The sequence below is a fragment of the Adiantum capillus-veneris genome, chromosome 28 (assembly GCF_014529385.1).
Source record: "Adiantum capillus-veneris isolate H3 chromosome 28, ASM1452938v2, whole genome shotgun sequence".
NCBI classification, from domain to species: Eukaryota; Viridiplantae; Streptophyta; class Polypodiopsida; order Polypodiales; family Pteridaceae; genus Adiantum; species Adiantum capillus-veneris.
In genome coordinates this window covers 22,924,208-22,933,471 of record NC_140958.1, presented here as the reverse complement: position 1 = coordinate 22,933,471, position 9,264 = coordinate 22,924,208, and positions in this window count along the sequence as shown.

Genomic DNA, 9,264 nt, shown 5'->3' with positions numbered 1-9,264 from the left:
AAGCTAAATCATACATCATATCTGTGACTGTGTCGGCCGTTGACAACAATGTTGAGCTGGTAGCTTTATCGGGCACGAACACTTCAATGCAAGCCAATAATGTTCTGCAAATCTTTTTGAGCATTTGACACGAAAGGTCAGGAGAGCCAGTAAAGAGCTTAATGGTGCCCGTTAGGGTTTTCACCATGTAGGCCTTACTTATTCTTTCTCCCACCTTCGGTCCTGGCATCTTGGGGTAATTAAGCCAATTCGGCTTCTTTGCTGTGACTCTGTCATGTTCTTGCCAGCTCCTGACTTGTGGCACTGGACAGAATGTTGCATCTTCTCTAACTTCCTTGGGTGCCTCCACCAAATAGAATAGGTAGGTGGGGTACTTTGTCAACCACCCTTTCCTCCATCTTGGCTGGGAGTCTACTATCTTCTTTGATTCCTCCTCTTTTGTGATGTCGCCTTCATATAGCGTGACATACTGCTCTTCTTCTATCCTTTTCTTTGTTTTCAACACTTCAAATGTTAGTAGAGGAAGGGGCAATGTAGGTTTCATCCACTGTTCTTGCAGCACCTTAGTATCCAACCCTTGAAGTCCAATGGAGAACAGGAGTCTTCTTTCCCACTCCATGGCCTCCTTTGCACTCTCCTCTGTTGCCTTCTCTATCTGCTCGTGTAATCTTTTTTCCTCCTCCTCAGTAAGTCTTGATGTTGTGGCCTCTTCTTGTGATGGGGCTGGATCTTCACTAGTTGTGGCTTCCCCAGTCTCTGGAAGCTCCACGGCTGCCCCGCCTGTTTCTTCTTGCTGATCTTCTGTATCTTTTATCACTTTGTCTTGCAGATCTTGGAGCTGCTTTCGGAGGGCCTCATTCTTCGCTCTCAGTGCTTGGGTATCTGATGTAAGTCGTTCTTCTATAGCCAATGAGCCCTTCGCAATGTGCAATATCTGCACTTTCTCTAGCCGCAATTCTCTTTGCAAACTCCGGATTTGATCTTCCAGACCGGGTACTATTGCTCCTTCTGGCTCTACTCCTGCTTTGCTAGCTCTTCGTGTGGATCTAAGCCTTAGGATTGTTCTCTCCTACAGCTCCATCATTTCTCGTAGCTCAATGAGATCGTCCTTTATAGCTTCCAATTCATCATAAATTGTTTCTTTGGCTTCTTGTGCACTGGCCACCTCTCTTGAAGCATCAACAAGTTGGAGGATTAGTCCATCTCTTTCATTTTCTGCTTCCAAGAGAGATGCCTTGAGGTACTCTGATTCTTTTAGTGTGCTCTCATATTTTGTTTCCAGCTCATCTTCTCTCTTTTCCACTTCTTCTTTGCTATCCCTCATTGTCTTTGATTGGGCTTTGATCTGCTGCAATAGTTGATGCACTTTCAGGATATCTCTTTCATCCTCATCTTCAAGCTCATCCTCCTCTTCAAGATCATCCTCCTCCTTCTCAGGTACCAACCTCCGCTCTCTGTCGAATCGATTCTTGGTCCTCCTCTCCGTTCCTCTCTGTTCTTCCTGTGTTAAGGCAATGCCATATACAACTTTGAGAGCCTCTTCTTGAGTATATTCTGTGTCTATTGAGGGCGAGCTTTTTGAAATGGGGCCTCTAAACCCAAACCAATGGGCCTATCCTCACAAAATGTTCGTAAAGAGGTACGCACACTACTTGGGGCACCACCTTCTTTTGGGAGTGGAGAAGGAAACCAATCAAAATAACACTTGCACTCACCCACTCAAGCAACACACTTTGAGAACCCTTACTTTATGTACACTTTGGACACTTGACACCATCAACGTATATGCAACCCAATGCCGTGTATCAAATGTAAATATGCAATTTGTGGAATAGCATTCACCTTCTTCCCATAAGAATACCCATGATACATCCAAACTCCTCCTCTCTCAAGCACTCATCAAAAAACATCATGCGCACAAGACCTGCCTCTCAAACACACAAAAGAATCACCTACATCAAACTAACACACTTTGCATAGAGAGCTCATCTCCATCTATGCAATGCTGTGACAAATAAAATCACCATGAGAGGTAGCCACATGCATATGTAATGAAGCAAAAGAGAGTTGGAGTGAGAATTTTCTTTAGACTAATTGAATAAGTGTGGAGAAATAAACCAATTGTAAATTGAGAGTAGAACACTTACTTGATTTCTCGCACACCTTTTAAGGGGTAGACAGACGGTGGCTAACCATCACGAATTGCGACACTGGATTGTTTGGAGATGATTTAATGATCATTAACATAACCATGAGAGAGATCATGATGTATGTACAAGTTATTGAGGTGCTACAATGATTTATTGGGTTGATGGAGAGATTGTAAAATAGAAAGAGTGGAGGATAGAGTTGCACTTCCTCCAAAGAGGAGGGTTAGGAGGGAGGATGTGAAAGAGGGAGAGTTGAGGATTTCTCTACTATTGATCAAGAACAACATGAAGTTGAAAATATAGGTGTGTGCCATTGAGTCTCTCCAAGGGGTCTATTTATAGTTGTGTAGGAGTAGGATTATGCTACACCTAATTAGGGTGCGTGATTAGCCCTAATTAAGTGTCCTTTGACCACTCATTGAATATTGGACATAAAAGGGACTATTTTTTCACCAAAAATATCATTTTAGACCGTGAAGGCTCCATAGGGGTGCATAATGTAGGTGGGCCCCACCATGAGGCCCTACGGGTGGCTCCTGCGGGGTATCTCAGCTTGTCTGTCTTGGCATTTAGAAAGCATCTTTAGGTTGGTCTCATCACATGCAAGTGACCTTGAACACTCATTGCTCTTCTAGAAGATGAGTAGGGGAAAAATAAGATCTCACTCTCTTGATTTACTTGATTTACAGTTCCCTTTTGCTGCGAATCTGACAGATTTACACTATTTTGACCATAACTTTTTACCTGTAGCTCGGAATGACATGCTTCAAAAGGCAAATTTGACCTTCTCAACATGTTTGAGATGAATTTGGACTATTATTCATGCCCATGCACCAAGGAATTCGGTTTGGAAGGTCCACACTAGGCTAGGGAACCTTTTGCTTCCAAGTCTTCTTGTATGGGCCCTTTGCTTTTATGCATCCAAGGGGATTCATGTTTTTTCAAAAGGCTATGATTCTTAAACAAATAGAGGAGGGCCCAATATTATTTTCTTGTGAAAAGAATATACAATTGGAGTCTTTTTGAAAAGAGAAAAACTATATTTATATTCTTAAGAGATATTGGGCCACCTATGTAGGGGGCATAGAATACTTGTAGAGATGGACCATAATCTTTGGTAAAGACAAGTGGAGAGTTGATTTCCATGGTAATTTATCTATATGGGATGGAAGATGGATATATTATTTTTCTACTACTAATTCACAAGAGGTAAGAAAGTTTGGGGGTAGATAGTTGGTTATTGTATGCTTACTTTTATTTACAAAGCAAAAAAGAAAAGGGTGGTAATATAAATATATGACTAAGGTGACATTTTTGGGAAGAGTACAATGTATGTGTCGCCACAAAGGTTTAACGAAGAGTGGGAATTTACTCTAGATAACTTAATAGCGTAGAAAAATATATACACATATGAGGAAGAGGACGTTGAGTAGGCTGAAAAATGTTGCAAAAAGATGGTTACCATTTTATGCCACTCATATTAGCCCTCCCCCAAGCCTAGAGATATTCATATCTTTAGGAGGACAGTATTGCTTCTTTTTCTTCTTTTTTTTTCTCTTTTTTTGTCATTTTTCCTTTTTCACTTTTTTTTTTTCAATAGGAGGAGTGTCATGCACTCTTTTACTCCATTAGACCTGCTTTTCATTACCTCAATCCCATAAATCGGAGATGGGAGGGTTGCCTTGGGTATGTTCAGATTCCAAGGTTGGTTCTTCTTTGCACATCAAAGCTTTAAAAATAGGTGGAGCATTTGCCAAGCCGAAGGGAGCCATGCCAATTTGGAGCTTAGACGATGTAGGCAGATGACTTCCTATCAACAGATTGATACGTTGAAAGTAGGGCTTTAATCTCCATCCACTGACTCTGGTCTTGTGGAGTTTTCCTGATAAATCTGCTAATCTGTAACTACCATTCCCAAAATTTGTTTTTATCATGAAAGGTCCCTTCCATCTTTGCAAAAACTTTTTGTCAAGTCGAGTATCAAGTCGGTTATCATAGCGAAGAACCAACATACCTTCCTTCAATCCTTTCCCCTTGAGCTTCTTGTTGATTTTGTCCCTTTGGATTGTCGCTTTGGTGATGTAGTGATCAATGGACTCTTCTCTATCTAGCTCAAGTCGTTGGAGATCTAAGATCCTTTCATGTAGAACCTCTTTTGGTTTTTTTGCCACTCTTGCAAGAACGCGCAAGCTTGAGAGCTCTACCTCAATGGGGAGAAGTGCCTCCTATCCATAAACTAGATGAAAAGGGGTGAATTGGGTAGATACCTTGAAAGATGTCCTATACGCCCAAAGAGCAGCTGTCAAATGGAGATCCTAATCATTAGGCCGGTCCACAACCTGCTTAGAAATGATCTTACATATCATTCCATTCACTTTTTCCACCAATCCATTGCATTGAGGATAGTAGGGTGTGGAATGCAGGTGTTTCACTTTTAACCTCCTCAAGAGATCATTCAGAAGGTCAGCCCTAAAACCCGGGCCTCGATCTGATAAGATTTCTAGGGGTGTTCCAAACCTACTACAAATATGATCAAAAATAAAATTTGATACCTCTTTAGCCGTGATTCGCGTTGTGCTTGTTGCTTCTGCCCATCGTGTCATGTAGTCCACACCCATGATGATGAAAACCTTCCCTGTAGAAGTACGAGGTAGGGACCTATTGCATCCACACCCCACTTTTCAAAAGGGCCATAAGATATTATTGGGACTCGAGGCTCATATGTTAGTCATCTATCCCCAGCAATTTGGCATGGCTTACATGCCTTACACCAATATTGGACATCACGATGTAAGCTCGGCCAAATAAACCCTGCTTGTAAAATCTTCCTACTTGTAATATCTTGAGAAAAGTGACCACCACAGACATCATCATGACATGAAAGAAGAATTTTCTCTATCTCTTGCATACCTGGTACTCTCCTCAAGACCAAATATTTCCCTTTGTGATATAAATCATCCCTGATCAACTGGTAAGGTGTGGCCTTCTTAACTAGTTTATGTCTTTGCACCTTGTCTAAGTGTTTGGGACACTCACCTGCTTGTAGAAAGAAGATAATGTCTTTTAGCTCCTCTTGACCTTGATATTTGGGTTCATATAGTTTCACACATCCTACTGCCATTTGAAGCTTTTCATTTGCGAGTAAGTCTGCTTCCTTGTTATGAGTTCTCACAATGTGTTGTACTTGTGTTGCTTTAAAACCCTTCATCAAAGATCTTACACTACTAAGCAACTCAAACAATGTACGATTCTTGCACTTCCAAGTCCCTTGGATTTGCTTGACCACTAGCAAAGAATAACCTTTTATAATAAGTCTTTGTATGCCTAATTCTTTGCATTCTTCTAACCCAAGGGTTAGAGCAGCATACTTAGCCTCATTGTTAGAGTGAACGTTGGGTAGAGTGATACCTTTTCTAACCATTACCTCCTTTTGTGGGTTCAAAATGATGATCCCCCCTGCTGCTTTGTCTTGTTGGCGTTGATAAGCTCCGTCAAATCATAAAGTACGGGCATTATCAATCTCCTTCACTTTGAACTGTTTTGAGCCTTCCTCTCTTCGTAGTCGTGATCCTTCCCTTTCTCTCACTTTGTAGGTGAGAATGTCTGCAAGTCCTGCTCTTGTGCTATATTCTACAAGGAAAGTGTATTCAAATTCTTGGAGTTCAAGCACCCACTTTGCTATTCTAGATGAGAGACTCGTGTGTTGTACTACATATGGTAGATTGTGCTCTAAGGTGAGAAAAACAAATGTCACAGGGAGAAGATACGATCGAAACTTCCTTACCGCAAACAAGATTGCAAAGACCACTTTCTCCATTTCAGTGTATCCCTTCTCAGCCGGAGTCATCACCTTGCTTGCAAAATAGATCGGCCTCATGTATGATGTTTTAGGATCTTTTTGCATCAAAAAAACACCAATTGCTTCGAAACCTACACTTGGAGTGACATAGTAGGTCTCCTTTGGATCTGATGGCATTAGGATTGGGAGAGAGCTAAGAATGCCCTTCACTTCCTCAAAACATTTTGCATGTTCCCTCCCCCATTCAAATGTAGATTGTCTTGCCAACCTATGCAAAGGGGCGATGGCTTCTGCTAGGAGATGGATGAAGCGAGACATGTACCTCACTTTGTGGTTGAAGGTCATTAGCTCCTTAGTTGTTGTTGGTGGAGATAATGACAAAAGGGCCTCTACTTTAGAGGGATCCACTTGAATTCCTTGTGAAGAAACCACATGGCCTACCAAAACCACCTGAGATTCAACGATATGACACTTCTCTGGGTTGAGTTGTCCCCCAAATTGATGGATCCTCTTAAGCCCCTCTTCAACCTTTTGGCAGTGAAGTGATCTACAACTATAAATGCAGAAATCATCCATAAAGACTCTTATAGATTTTTCAAAGAATGGCTGAAATACAAATATTGTGAATCTCATGAAGGTGCTAGGAGAATTGGTGAGCCCAAAAGGCATTACTCTGAATGCAAAACATCCCCAAGGTGTGATGAAGGTGGTTTTTGATTGGTCCTCTTCTGCTATTCTAATTTGAAAATATCCTGAATACCCATCACACACAGTGTAGCATTCGTGACCTGCTACTTCATTCAAAATTTCATCTTGGAAAGGGAGAGGGAAGTGGTCCCTCTTTGTCGCAGCGTTGAGGGGTTTGTAATCCACGCAGACCCTCCACTTACCATTCTTCTTGGGAGTGACTAAAATAGGTGATACCCATTCGGAGTTGGATACTGGATAGATGAAGCCAGCCTTCAAGAGTTGATTCACTTCTTGTAGGAGAGCCTTTTGTTGCACAGATCCTAGTCGCCTTAACTTTTGAGCCACGGGTTTGGTCCCTGGTTTCAATTCAATTCGATGCTCTATTACATCTACACCTCTTATTTGTGAGTAGTCAGTGATAAACAAATTGGGATACCTCCTTAACATATTGATGTAGGACCTCTTCTCCTCACAAGTAAGATCTTTTGCAAGCATCTTCTCAAATCCTTCTTTCAAGGTGGTGGCATCTTTCATCCCCTCGTGTGTGATTGTCTGTTGGCTTTTCTTCTATAGAAACATCTTGGGTGTTGGCGTTGAATACAATTCCCATTACCTCCAAAGAAGACTCCTCCTCACTGGTTGATGCTTCCTCATCACTTGAGTAAGGACTCTCCTCCTCGATCTCTTCATCTGCCATGGTTTCATAGTTGATATCTAGTTGCTTTCCTTCTCGCCAATCATACACCACCGGTTGAACCTTCTTAAGAATCAAACGACCACTTCCCCATTTTTGATCTGCATTCACAGCAATGAGCCAAGGCCTCCCTAGGATGATGGGATAGCCCTCCCCCTTAGCTGGCATGACATACATATCCACTCCTGCATCTATGTTACATACAGAGACTTTTACATTTTCAATGATCCCCAAACACTTCACACTTGAGTTGTTGGCTAGCCTAGCTTGACAATTAGAGGACTTTGTAATTTCAAGCCCTAACCTGTTCATTGATTTTTCTGTGATCACACACATTTGAGCTCCACCAACAACATATACATTAGACACCTTTTTACCCCTTATGTAAGCATCCACAAAGGGTTCCACATCTTTTTGTAGCTTTGAGGCCACAACCTTAATGGAAAGATTTGCTTTCTTTTTTGGAATTCTTGTACTTACCAACTTTGGCCATTGCCTTCTTACTTTGGCTGATAGGTGTAGAAGTTGAGGCCATGAAATGTTTGGCTTTTGGGTTTGTAAATCCTCCAGGATGTTGTAGGGCTCTAGCCCCTTTCCCAATGGGAAGTCGTTGATACCAATTTCCCTTCGCCTTGATCTTTTCTTCCTGCTACTTTCAGCTTCTTCCATCTTTGACTTCTTCTTCTTGTCCCTTCTGGCTGAATTTGTTCCTTCACTTCTTATGTCTTCATCCTTATCATGTGCTCTTGTGCGTTTTTCTACCGGCATAACATCAAAGTTTAGAGTATGCTCATCTATTACCTCTTCTAGCTTGATGATGTTGACTCCTCTTTCTTCCTCCTCATGTGGGACGGGAGGTATATTTGCTGGTGTTGGTGGTCGACAAAGGATTTGTGGGCCTTGAGCTAGTTCTTGCTGCACAGTGAGAGGAGGTAGTCTAGGGGGGTATATGTCTCCCGGAAGTCACCTTGGATGTGGACAATTGTACATTCCATGGCCCATTTCATTGAAATTCCAACATCGCAACTCTTGTGCTTATCTTCGTTGATTGCGATTCCCTTCTCTTGGTTGTCGTTGTTGAGGTAGGCCCTGTACTAGATTCAGAGTGAGGTTCTCAAGCTGTTGTACTAGCCTTTGTAAAACCTCTTGTTGAGAGTTATCTCCTATTTGTGAAGATTGTGCAAGAGGGTCCCTAATTGGTTCTTCCATGGTTTGTGAAGACTCCCTCTCACTCACTTCATTCAAACCGCTTGCTCTATGTGCTTGGAAGTGTAGTTTTCTAAATTTGATGATGGCTACCTCACGAGCTTCTTCGAAGGTGGATGGGAATTTTAGCTCTACTTTAGCCTTTAAAAGTGGATACAAGCCAACCATGAATTTCTCTTTTTTTAGAAAGTTAGGTGCACCACCATGATTTTCTAATGTAGCCTCCCACCTACCCCATAGATTGACAAACGTTGCTTCATAAGAGGGATAGTCTTCAAGTGATACCTACTTATGTCCAATAAGACATTTCCATAGTCCTTCAGAAGTATCACCTTGCCCAAACTTGGAGAGGAAGCTTGCTCGAAGTCTCTCCCAGTTGGACTTGATTTGGGGTTGCAAGGTCTCATACCATGCTTTAGCTTCTGCTTTTAGAACCAACGTGAAGGCTCGTAGCTTTACTTCCTCTTCATCTCTCCCGGATATGAGATGTGCCATCTCCAAGTTGTCAAGAAACTCTTGTGCATCTTCCCCACTTCTTGCATAAAACGTGGGAAAAGAACTTGACATTTTGTTTAGACTTTTTGAATTTTTTTAAAAAAAGAAACTTTTCTCTTACGGCCCGCACAATATTGTTGACACTATAAATCTGATTACATTAAAATGAAGATGTACACATCCATTGTTAATTCGTACTTTATCATAGGTAGAATAAATGGATTAATTGA